The following is a 12,386-nucleotide window of genomic DNA, read 5'->3' on the forward strand; positions in this document are numbered from 1 at the left end:
CGAGGGAAAGTTCTATAATTATTTCAATAGAAGAATACAAATCTGACCGCGCTAGCTGATAAGCAAACTCAAGTGTAAAATAAAATGATATTGTCACATGAGTAAATGAAGCTGGAGACTTCGACATGAGTTCATAATTTCGAGTTATGTTATGATATTAATCACATAGATTCTCGTTGCAATAAATTTGTAGCTCAAATGATTAAGATATTCACTTTAATTAAACCCGAAGCCATGTGTTTGATTTATTCTTTCCTAATATTACAAAAATATTTATAGTTTATGAGGTCATATAGAAAAACTTGAGTAGGATGCTCAATCATATCATCTAAATGGCACATCTTACGGTGATCCCTCGTTGATGCTACCAATAGTAAAAGTTCTCTCGTAAGGTAGATCTAAGAATTTTTTTTTGAGGGCATGGCTCAAGTCACTAGGGGCATCGTGATTCTCCTGCTAATAAACAGGGAAAAGTATTATTTTCCCTTTTTTTGAACTTTTAACTTTTGAAGGTAAAGTGAGATATTTGTCACAAAAAAATAAAGTGAGATATCGATAGCAGCTTGGTAAAATGAGGTGCATGCATTAGAGCAACTCCAGTGTAGGAGCCCTCCCCCCAGGCTATTCACTATTTAATCCACCTAGTGAACAGTAACTGCTCTTAATGAATAGTGCATTCCCCTGGCAATTGCCTTTTGCATTTCCACCCCTGCACTGAATAGCCCTGGCAATTGGCAATAAAATATTAGTATTTTTTTATTTATAATTAATATTATATTATTTACTTTGTATAAATTAATATTATATTATTAATTATATTAATATTATAAAGGAATCCAAAACTATCTCCACAACTAAAAAAATAAAAAATAAAACGCACGGAAGCTGCGAGACAGAAACCATGAGCGCCCAATTGCGCGAACACGACGACGAGTCGTCGAAGCTGCGAGACGGCGCGGACGATGATGAAGCCAACTGCCTGCTGCGCAGCCGCAGTCCCTGTCGCTGCCGTCGTCGACATGGGACGACGAGGAGGAGGTCGCGTTAGAGGCGCGGGAGAAGATCCTGATCTTCGATGATGCCGTCGACGACGAGTCCACGGCTGTCCCACCTTTTTCATGGAAGAAGCTGTGGCTGTTCACCTGGATTCGGGCAATTTAGAAGGGGATCTCAATCGTTGCAGAGGAGATGATGGCTGACGTCGCCTAGACGTCAGCCTTGCGTCACATGGCCTTCGGGCTCTCAGGCTGGCAATCGCTGCCGGGCCTGTCGCTCGGGCTTGGCCTGTCCCTCGGGCTCCCAAACGCTGGAGCATGTCCACCGGGCAACAACCCACTGTTTAATCCACTGTCCCCCGAGCAAATGCTCCCGCTGGAGCTGCTCTTACCACGGCCCCTCACGACTTATAGGCCCCTTGATGCCTTCTTGGCCGTTGACGGAACTGAGAGGTTAGGAGCGAGGATACTTATTCAAACTATATGATATAGGCAATTGGTTAGTCAAAATAATTTGTTATCAAACTCGTAATTCACCGGAGTCAAATTTAAAATTTTCCACTTATAAATAGAGAGAAATGTATTGCCACTAAGCTACATATGTAGTGTAGTGATGAATATCCTAATGAATAAAGCATTTATTTTTACCCATTGCACTTCGTATTTGAACCCTTTCATTTTTCCCTAGTTTAGTTTATAAGTTAAAAGAAAAGAAATTTATCAAATGTATTCTGTAACTCAAACCGTTTTCCATTTTATTTTATGGCTAAATGTCAAAATTGGATGCTTGCATGTGGGTTTTATGAGCTGCTTAATTGAGTAATTGAAAATTGGTTTCGTCCAATTTAACAATATTAGTCTTGATATTCCCATGAAGTGATCTTCGTCGAAACCAACTCACTCACACACATCATATTCAACTTTGCACAAGTTGTCTTAAATTCATTGTTGACATATAAGTTAAGTCACCATCCATTACATGTCTTGCAACAATGAAGTTAGCAGCCTCTGTTAAGTGCAATGGATCCCAGTATACATACTTTGATCTGTCCGGACACACTTTAAACGATCCCTGGCATGCGATTAATCCCCCTCCAAGGGCCCCCCCCCCCCAAGAGCAGCATCCAGAAATTGCATTCTCAAACCCTATTAAACACAACAGACCAGTTATTAGTATTGTTAATTACATTATAAATTAATTAACCAACGATGCTGCAATTTTGAATGAAAGGTGAAAAAAAAAAAAAAACAAAAACACAGGATATTTATACAAACCATATGACACATTATTTTGGGTGATATCTTCCAACATTCAGTAAGTATCTGCATAAATAAAGTTTGCCCCTTCGAGCTCTCTATTAAGCTCCTCGAGTAGGATCTTCAACTTCTTGTTATATTTCTCGGCCAACTGATTTGGTAGTCCAGCACAAGTACTTCCCTCTGCAACTAGATGTAAACTTTGTTAGAATTCCTTTGTCCCACATCGGCGAGAAGGTTTGAGAACAAGCGATTTATATAGAATTACTCCACTCTAACTAACATTGAGACCTTTTGTATTAAAACCCCACACCTGACGGATTGAGTAGGTGGCCAAGTGGGGACAGTATCGGTGTTGTTGGAGCGGGCCCATGGCCCGTCTACCTAAAATTTAAGATGGTATCAGAGCCAGGGGACGGGTCTGTACATCCACGTGAATGAGTGGGTCCCCTTAAGCCCCGCGCAAATGGGTGAGCCCCGACTTGGCTCCACGTAGGCCAAGAGATGCCACGTGCATTGGCCCAGCGCGAACGGGTGAGCCCCGGCTTGGCTCCACGTGGTTGTCGATGTGTGGAACTCCATGTGTGACCCATAAAATGGGGTCTCAAGTGCGGGGGAGTGTTAGAATTCCTCTCTACAGTAATCAGTTTGCTCTAACTAATAATAGGTCTTAGTTTAATGATTGAGCGTATCAACTCTGAGAGCAGACTATATATATACAACATAATCCTCGCCAAATCCCATAAGGATTCCCCTATTAGAATCCTTATAGACAACCAACATAGTGCTTCAGCATAACATGGATTACAAATCCATTCTCAATAAGACTTCCTATGCAAACTTGAATCAAATAACTTAATCCACAAATTCATACTCATGCTCATATTCTAACAAACTTTTTCTCAAATGGGATACATCCAAGAAGTCCGGCGTTGCTGACAATAGTGTTCCTAGCATCCAAGTTGTAGAGTGTCTGCAAACAAAATCAATGGCTAAATGAGTTCAAATGATTAAATTAAAAAGATCACTTAACGTGATTAGTCCCACAAATATTTTTAACATGTAAGAGTGTCTTGTTCATCTCAGCAAACCATGCTTTATCCTCTCTAATAGAGTCTCTAATAGAGATGAAACCTCACGTCTATAATAGAGTTCGATGTGTTGAAGTATGTAATTAAATTTCCACATAGCAAACCTAACGAAATTGAATCCCGCTTATACATAATGATTTTACCACTAATTTCATTGAGACCGTTCATATAAAATACTACACTTTTTGGATTGCACATTTAAGTAAGCTGAGAATAATAATATATCGATATTGATTAGTAATGCTGGACTTGTTGGAGTGTCTCTGAAATTTGACGACATGATGTACATTGTCAGTTACAGGTATAGACAATTGTCGGTCAGAACTCTTGAGGAAATTTTAGCTCAAGTTCTAATCTGAGAGTTGAAATCAACTGATCCAATTACGCATCTTGTGACAGAGCAAAGGCCGCTGTCTCCATAATCTATACATCGTTAATACCAATCATAACTTGCTTTTCTCAACAATTTCTGAGCAGCAGGAATTCCAATCCTTGACTTGATAGCTACCGTAGTTCTTGTAGAAGGTGATTCGATCACCCTTTCAAACATATATTAGGTGTAAAAAAAAATCTAAATTAACAAATTTAATATAATGCGGAGCAATCGTGCGTATAAATAATCGTTGAGTTTGGGGTTAATTAATCTAAAAACTCTAATAGGTTTAGTAGAAGAGTAAACTTGATATTAGTCCAATATTGTAAATCACTAGTGGGTTTAGTTCACTATGTTGGGTTAGGTCTACTCGTTGATTATCCACATCATCTTAGACCATCTCCAAACCTAGGCTAAAAGCCAAATTACCCCCCAAATTACCCCCCCCCAAACACTCTCCAACCCATGTTAAAATTTTAGGCTAAATGCCAAATGTTATTTCTAGGCCAAATACCCCCCCCCAGCTTTCCCCCCGGGCTAAATGTCAAATGTTTATCGGAATTTAAATTTTTTTAGATTAAAATGTTCATAAAATTAATTTACAATAATCTACATATTTAAAAAAAAAATTGATTTAAGAAAAAAATTAGCCTAATTTCATTCTTTAATAATTCCGGGCTAAAATTTTAGGGCAAAAGGGTTGGAGCAGAAAAAATGTTTCTGGGCCAAAAGCCAAAATTTTCGGGCTAAAAAATTTGGCTTTTAGCCCAAGGGTTGGAGATGGTCTTATATTGATTATATTTGTATATCTTTTACTTAACTTTATTATTAAATATAATAATTAAATATTTTTCTTCTTCTTTTTGTTGTTGTTGCAAAGTCTGAGGTCTATCACACTCTGAATGATTGAGATAGTACTAATTCCTAGTGGTCCTCAAAAGGTTGAAGGCATTTCAGCTCACTCTTGGCTACAATCAAATGACACACGTCCTCTTAAACCTTTCAAGTAGGGAATGATCACTTATGTTTTTCCCAACTTTTATGTCTCGAACTCAAAACTTGGGAGCATACCTGACTGGAAATTCTATCGTATTTTCCTTGGACCACTAGCTATGGTTTGTTTTGCCTTCTTCCTACTTGCAATCTCTGTATTCTCAATTTTTTTTTCTCCTACATCCATGACATGCTAATTGCATTAACTAATCTATGTTGTATGTAGTATATATACTAGTATGGATCTATAAATGTATGAAGATAAATTTTCTTTGAACTAATCTTTTGGATGATAGGTAAATAAATTTTATTTATATTTGTATATTCTTCCATCACAAGTTAAATGTATTTTATCAACCTATGATGTAAGTATCATATAAGATGGCTAATAAATTTTCCTTTAACTGTTTCCCAAGAAAAGTGATTAGATCTTTATATTTACATAAGGAAAAATTAGTATCCGGTCCCTAGTTTTTACTGTTCATTGACTAAGACCTTATTAGTTCTCAAATTTTGATTCAAGTCCCTAGCATTAATGTGATAATGAATTTACACGTTTATTATATAATTTTTTAATATAAAAATTAGTAATTAATTTAGGGTTTAATACTCACACCTCTATTAAACTTCTAATTAATTTTCAATTCAAACATTTCCAAAATAATAAAAAATTAAATTAAATTAAGTTTGTACCTATTAGTTTTTTTTTTATATATAAAAAGATTCTCAATTTTTTAATCTTAAATGTACCCATTCATATAATTTTTCAATTTTTTTAATCTTAAATGTACCCATTCTCAAATATATCAATTTGTTATATGTAAAATGTACCCTTTTTTAATATAAAATCCATTCAAATTTTTTAATCCATGTTTAAACTTATATGGGTACATTCTTTTTCGTTGATTTGAGAATGTATCCACGTTTTGGTACAATAACTTTTTTTTGTTAATTTTGGTTAATGTACCCATACATATATGTATATACACACACAATATAATAGAGAGTATAATTTATATTTTATTATTTTTAATCCCATAAATTATGGGTGTGAACACGAAATTTTCCTGAAAACGAAAGAGACAAGAACAACGTGCACAAACAAATATTTGTATTTAATGATTTTGGGTTACAATCTCTCTCTATTTTGATCCTCTGATTCGATCTCCGTAAGGTATTGATTTGTGAATGTTTCGTTGATCCAAGGGCCGTCGAGGCTTGATCTTGGATGAACTGTTGGAAGTTTCTTCAAAGGGCCGTGGGCTTGATCTTTGAAGGTGGATTTGAGCGGATCTTCAAGAAACCGTTGGGGCTTGATCTTGAGGATGAGTGTTTCTTCAAGGGCCGTTAAGGCTTGATCTTGAATAACGGTGATGAACTGGTCTTCAAGGGCTTTTGGGCTTGATCTTGAAGAACAGTGATGAGCGGATCTTCAAGGGGTTTTGAGCTTAATCTTGAAGAACAGTGATGAACGGATCTTCAAGGGCTTTTGGGCTTAATCTTGAAGAACGGTTGGATGTGTGGATTTGTCGACGTTGTTGATCCAAAGGGCCGTTGGGACTTGATCTTGGATGAACAGATGAACGAAGAACGAAGAACGAAGAACACTTTCTTCAAGAGCCGTCGGGGCTTGATCTTGAGTTGGTGATTGTTGATCCAAGGGCCGTCGGGGCTTGATCTTGGGTTGGTGATTGTTGATCCAAGGGCCGTCGGGGCTTGATCTTGGAAGAACGATGAACGAAGAATGAAGAACACTTTCTTCAAGGGCCGTCGGGGCTTGATCTTGAAGAACGGTTGAATGTGTGGATTTGTTGATGTTGTTGATCCAAGGGCCGTCGGGGCTTGATCTTGGAAGAATGATGAACGAAGAACGAAGAACGAAGAACACTTTCTTCAAGGGCCGTCGGGGCTTGATCTTGGAATAACGATGAACGAAGAACGAAGAACGAGGAGAGCTTTCTTGATTCTTCGGGAACCTGGATGCTTGAGAGCTTCGGAGTTTCAGAGCTTCAGAGCTTCAAGAATTTTGTCTAATGATTTTGGTTTTCTCTAAATGAATGAATTAGCCTTCTATTTATAGAAATTTCCAAGGCCTAATTTTGAATATAATATTCCAGATGAAATAAGTCGTTTCTGCCAGGTGTTGACACGTGTCATGTTTGATGACTTTTCCAACTTATTTCGATTTTTTGTTTAGACACACGCTACGTGTAAAATTTATGTAATACATGAGCGTTGAAACTTTGATTTATCGGTCAACATTTATTTACCGAAATTTCGATGTCTACAATGGGTTTTATTTAAAATCTCATTAATATAAACAATTACAAATTTCAATTTTTAATTTTTAATTTAAAAAATATAGTAACTTACATTATTACATTAATGTCAAGGACCTCAATCAAAAACTAAAAACTAACAAGGTTTCAATCAAAGAATATTGATAGCTAGGGACCGCATCCAAAGTGTCCCTTTACATAATTTAATAAAGATTCATAAATCAAGAAATTTAATAAAAGTAGAAAAATAAAAAATTGCTTGTGTTTCTTACTCTCATAACCTTTCTCAACTTTCTTCGTTATAGGTTTCGTTTCGTTACAAGTGGTTTTGAGTTTGTTTATGATCTTTTAAGGTCAGGGTTAGAATTCATGTCCTCTTGACATTTTTATTTTTTATTTATTTTTAATAAATTTACATCATAGTCTCTTCCCACGATAGAAATGCTAGACTGTGTTTGACTCTGTAATTTTTTACCCAAAAAAGAAAAAAGAAAACAGAAAAATAAGAAATAGCCTCAGCACAAAACTCACCCCCTAAAATCCAGTGATACTGAAAATTCCCGAAGCAGCAGAAGCATAATTGACACCCTGTAGAAGCATGTCTCCAACTGTAGTTGGTGCCAAGTAAGGAGGGGTGAAATTTTTTAAACCCAATACCTGTTCTGTCAAAAACAAAGTTAGAAAATAGTAAATTAAGCGTACGTCCATATATCTCTAAAATTGTCGCAAACAGCACAGAAAATTCTAATTTGTCATATATAGTTGATGGATATCATCAAAACAAACGTACGAAGAATATCGAAAATTGTTCTCCCATTTGTAAATCGTCCTGTTGGCTTTCCAAAATCAATTCCAAAGGGGAAAAAAATTCGCCTTTCCTAAGGTTTGAAGTTAGTTGTTATTTCCCACCTCAGCAATGGAATCACCGAAAGTAAAAAAAGCTGGAACATCTTTGGCTGATGAGCAGCTAACAAAAAACAAGTAGCCTACCAAATTTTGGAATAAACTCCTCATGATGAAATAATCTGCATATAATATAAGACTTTCGTTTTTTTTTTTTTTTTGGTTAAGAGGGCTGGTTAAATACAAATTTGTTAATTGTTTAGGAAACTTGTGCCAATCAGTGTACCAAACATTAACAAAATTTAAGCATAGTAAATTCTCTAGGCTGGGCAGGGCAGTGACCCAATGAACCTTGTTAGAGCTAGTTTGGTATTGTTGTGTTTTAAAAAAAAAAAAACTGCTTCTGCTAATGCTGTGAGAATAAATAACTGTAAAAAAATAGTTGAGTATTTGGTAATCTCTTGTTATAGAAGTGCTTTTAGCAAAAAACACAATGTTCAAGTGTTTGATAACTTTTATGTAAAAGTGCTATGAATGTGTAAAACGACCAAAACCAATATGGTAGTAAGTGTGAAATATAATGGATGTTAAGAATTTTCGCATAATGTTTATCATTCTTATTCATATGTGGCGAATTTTCAAGCCAAACAAGTGGACAACACAAATTGGGTGGAGCACGTGTGGCTGTTGAGCTTCACACATGGGCTATCTGTTTGATACCATGAAGAAAGTTGAGGTTCCATCATAAAATCAATTGGCCATATTGGTGTTAATTATTGAGGTTCCACCAACCTCTTATAAGCCCTTATAAGATTTCTCCTTTCACCAATGTGAAACTCTTTTTCCTTCACATCCTCGCATATAGCAACTTACGTTCCTGATTAATTATTTGCTTTCTCTCTATCTTGTTTTGGCTTTGCTGCAGACGTTCCTGATTAGCAGCAAACGTTCCTATTGATTTCAACTTGGCTTGATGGATTTTAGATGGCTTTCTCTTGTAAAACCAATTATCAAATGATGAGAAACCAATTATCAATTGATTTGATTAGCTTGATGCTATTTCTGTTTTATATTAATGATATTTCTAAATATATTAGTCATGAAAAACAGGTGCAAATGATATAATGGAAGATATTAGTTTTAATATGAAGTTGTTACAACAAGTAATCTTCAATCATAGTCATTAGTTGTTACTATTTGTTTTTTAGTCACAAGTGTTGTTGTGACTAATAAAGCTTTTGTTTAGAGGGTTATTGTACAAAGAATTTAAGTTATGAAGACCGGTTGTGACTAAATAATTATTAATCATTATAAGAGCGTTGTAACCAAATTTTTTTAGTCATAAAGAGTAATTGTAACTAAAAGGATGTTGTGACTAAAAATTAGAATTTGGTTTAATTTTCTAGTAACAAGGCATGTTGTGAATGATGCATATTTAGTCAGTCAATGTATTGTGACTAAATTAATCAGTCACATGGTTTTTAGTCACAATCCCGTTACAGAGTTTTTCACAACTAAATGTTAGTCACAATGTTTTGTACTTTTAGATACGACTTTCGTTGTGACTGAAGTCTTTTTTTAGAGTGTAAGAGCTATCCCATTTTTCCAACAAATTTTCATGATTCCTAATCAGTGTTAAGGAAATTTCCAAGTTGTAATGAGTGTCGTCTTGATGGGTTGAGGTTTCAGAAGTTTAGGATTTTAGGATAGGAAAAATGAGATGTACTAGAGTTGATAAGAGTAGAAAGTGAGGAGGCAATTGGGGAGAAAATGTTGATGCGCGGTCTATATATTAGAGAAGTATATGTAGGAATATTTGTGTATTTGAAACGAAAACTATTTTTGATAAAATGGGATTTCTAGTAATTAAGGTGGCTGATTTACCAATAAAGAATCGACATACTTATCGATAACATATATATGTGATGTTAGTATTTCTCAAGATTCTAAAAAATGCTAGGCGCTAGTCGGGCGGTCAGCTGGCGCCTAGCGCCTAGGCGGCTAGGCGGCGCCTAGACGGGTGCCTAGACGGCCTAGGCGGATTTAAGTATATGTGTAAAATTTGAGGACTTTTTATGTTGATTTTGTAACATTTAGTCAGCCTATTTATTTTAATCATTGTTGGGGATAACGACATGAAGGGATCCAAGTCGTGAGGAGTCACTCATTGGGTCGTGGACAACCAAAGAAAAACATGAAGAAAGGCCCAAGAAAATAGAGACAAAGTAGCCCATTTTTCTGTTCACACACACAACACACACAAGCACCAGAAACCCTAGCCGGTTTGAAATAAACATTGGATGCTCATGATACATTTGCCTCGAGCCCAGAGCCTCTTCTGTCCATTCCCATCTCCTTTCTGAATAATAATAATGTTGCTTGTAGAACCCGAAGCCTCTCTCTCTCTAGAAAATCCAAAAGCCATATCTCTTGCTCTCATTTCAAACCTATCCCTCTCATCCCTCTCTCTCTCTCTCTAGAAAATAAAAAAGAGCTCCCAGTTCTCCAATCGCAAACCTAGCGCCCATATTTACAGCTCATCCATTTCATAGCAATTAAATCCATTTCAAACCTATCATTCGCCGTCCCTCTTCTTTACCTTTCCGCTCCTTCACCTTTCTCTGCAATTGCAGATCGATGGTTATCACTCTCATCCTAGCCAAATCGTCGTCTCACTTTGTTTTCTCTGCAATTGCAGATCAAAACTGTAGGGATGTTCGCCCAGTCGTCCAACCTCATTACCACAGCAAAGGAACGACGTTGTAATCGACTTACCATCAAAGCCGCCTAGGCGGTCGCCGAGGCCGCCTAGCCCGCCTAGCGCCCGTCTAGGCGCCGCCTAATACCATTTCCGATTTCTTCAACGATTTTGATTAAATCGCAGCGGCGAACCACCGCCCAGCGCCTAGGTGGCCGTCTAGGCCGCGTTTTCGAACACTGGTATTTCTTGTGTTATAATGAGTCCAAGATATAATTAATTAAGAGGTGTATTCAATTGGGAATTTGAGAGATTTTAATAGATTTATAAATTCATGAATTTTTACGAAGTTTAACTGATTTGTAGAGATTTTATATAAAATTTTGATTCAATTTCCTCGAAATTTTATGAAAAGATATGAGATTTGTGGATACTTAAAATTCTGATTAAATACCTCTAAATTCATTAAAAAAATTAAAATTCCTCAAATACTTAATTGAATACATCCCCTTAGTATGTCTCACTATAATTTGAATTAAATAATAACACAAAAAAATTTAATACTTAAAATGGTTACAACGTGATGGGGTTGGACACGAAAAAAAATGCTACCTATTAATGGGGCCACAAGACACAGATTTAAATATTCTTCCTCGCCTAAGCTAGCTAAATAGTGGATAAATTAAGAGTGCATTTTTGCTCACCACCATTTAGTGTGATCTATACTCTTCATCCTATTTAAGAATTAATGGTACAACACGTTGTTAAATTTAAGAACTAAAAAAAATTAATATGAGAGTTCAAAGATTAAAATCAAATTAGGTGTAAAATTCAAAAATCATTGCTACAATTAAACCAAAATAAGCTGACAATAATGTCTAATATTCCGACTGTAACACCCCACCCCGAAATATTTATTTTCAGGAAATAATTCCGATTATAGGCCCAATTCAAACTCTTGTTTATTTTTACTACCATTAAACACTATTCTTTATTTAAATTTTCTAATTACTCACAAAATCTACAACCAAAATTTACTTACCAAAAACATAAGACTTAATTTCGTCTTATTCATCGGATTTCTTTTTTATTTTTATAAATCAACTTCCAAACAAAATATAATTCTCTATTATTTAAGGTTACATCTGACCCCTATTAGACTACCTACGTACTCTTAAACGGGATTAAGCCTTTCGTAGTTCACCATTCATTCTTTTATCCATTTTCGAAATTATTCTAGTAATAGAAATATTCAACTTTAGCTTTCACAATCGAATCACCTCAAATGGGTACCAATTACGGATTTAAAATGTCAAAATTTGCATGAAAAGGCAGCGTCGGCCCACTGGCCATGCACCGCCGCACACGGTGGTTTCCAACGAACGAAAATCCAATTTTCCGACGAACTCCAAAAATTACCCAAATTTACAGGCAAGTAGAACTCAATGAGAAAAACAACTTTCATACCTAGGCCGAAATCTAATTCAGCCTGGAAACACCTAAAATTGCCCATGAACCGCCGGAACCCTAGAATTGGGTGTGCTCCGATTTGATCTCCATACTCATTCCAACGCCTCCTCCACTGATTGGGTTTTGTTCCTGAGGTTGAGGGTAGTCTATTGGTGGTGGTAATTAGCTGAATTGGCTTCACGATTGGCGGATCGCCGCCGTACACCCACACGGACCACCGTTCATTTTTCCCCAAACTACCGCCAAATTTCTTCTAAATTTGGGTGAAAAGGGAAGAGAGAATGACGAGATGATGATTGGGCATGGTAAAATGGTCCAATTCGTTGGAAACCCGATGGAAAACCATTGGAAAATATGGAGAAAATGGGTCGGGTCATGCGGGTCAAG

This window comes from Malus domestica, chromosome 13, assembly GCF_042453785.1.
Source record: "Malus domestica chromosome 13, GDT2T_hap1".
Lineage (NCBI taxonomy): Eukaryota > Viridiplantae > Streptophyta > Magnoliopsida > Rosales > Rosaceae > Malus > Malus domestica.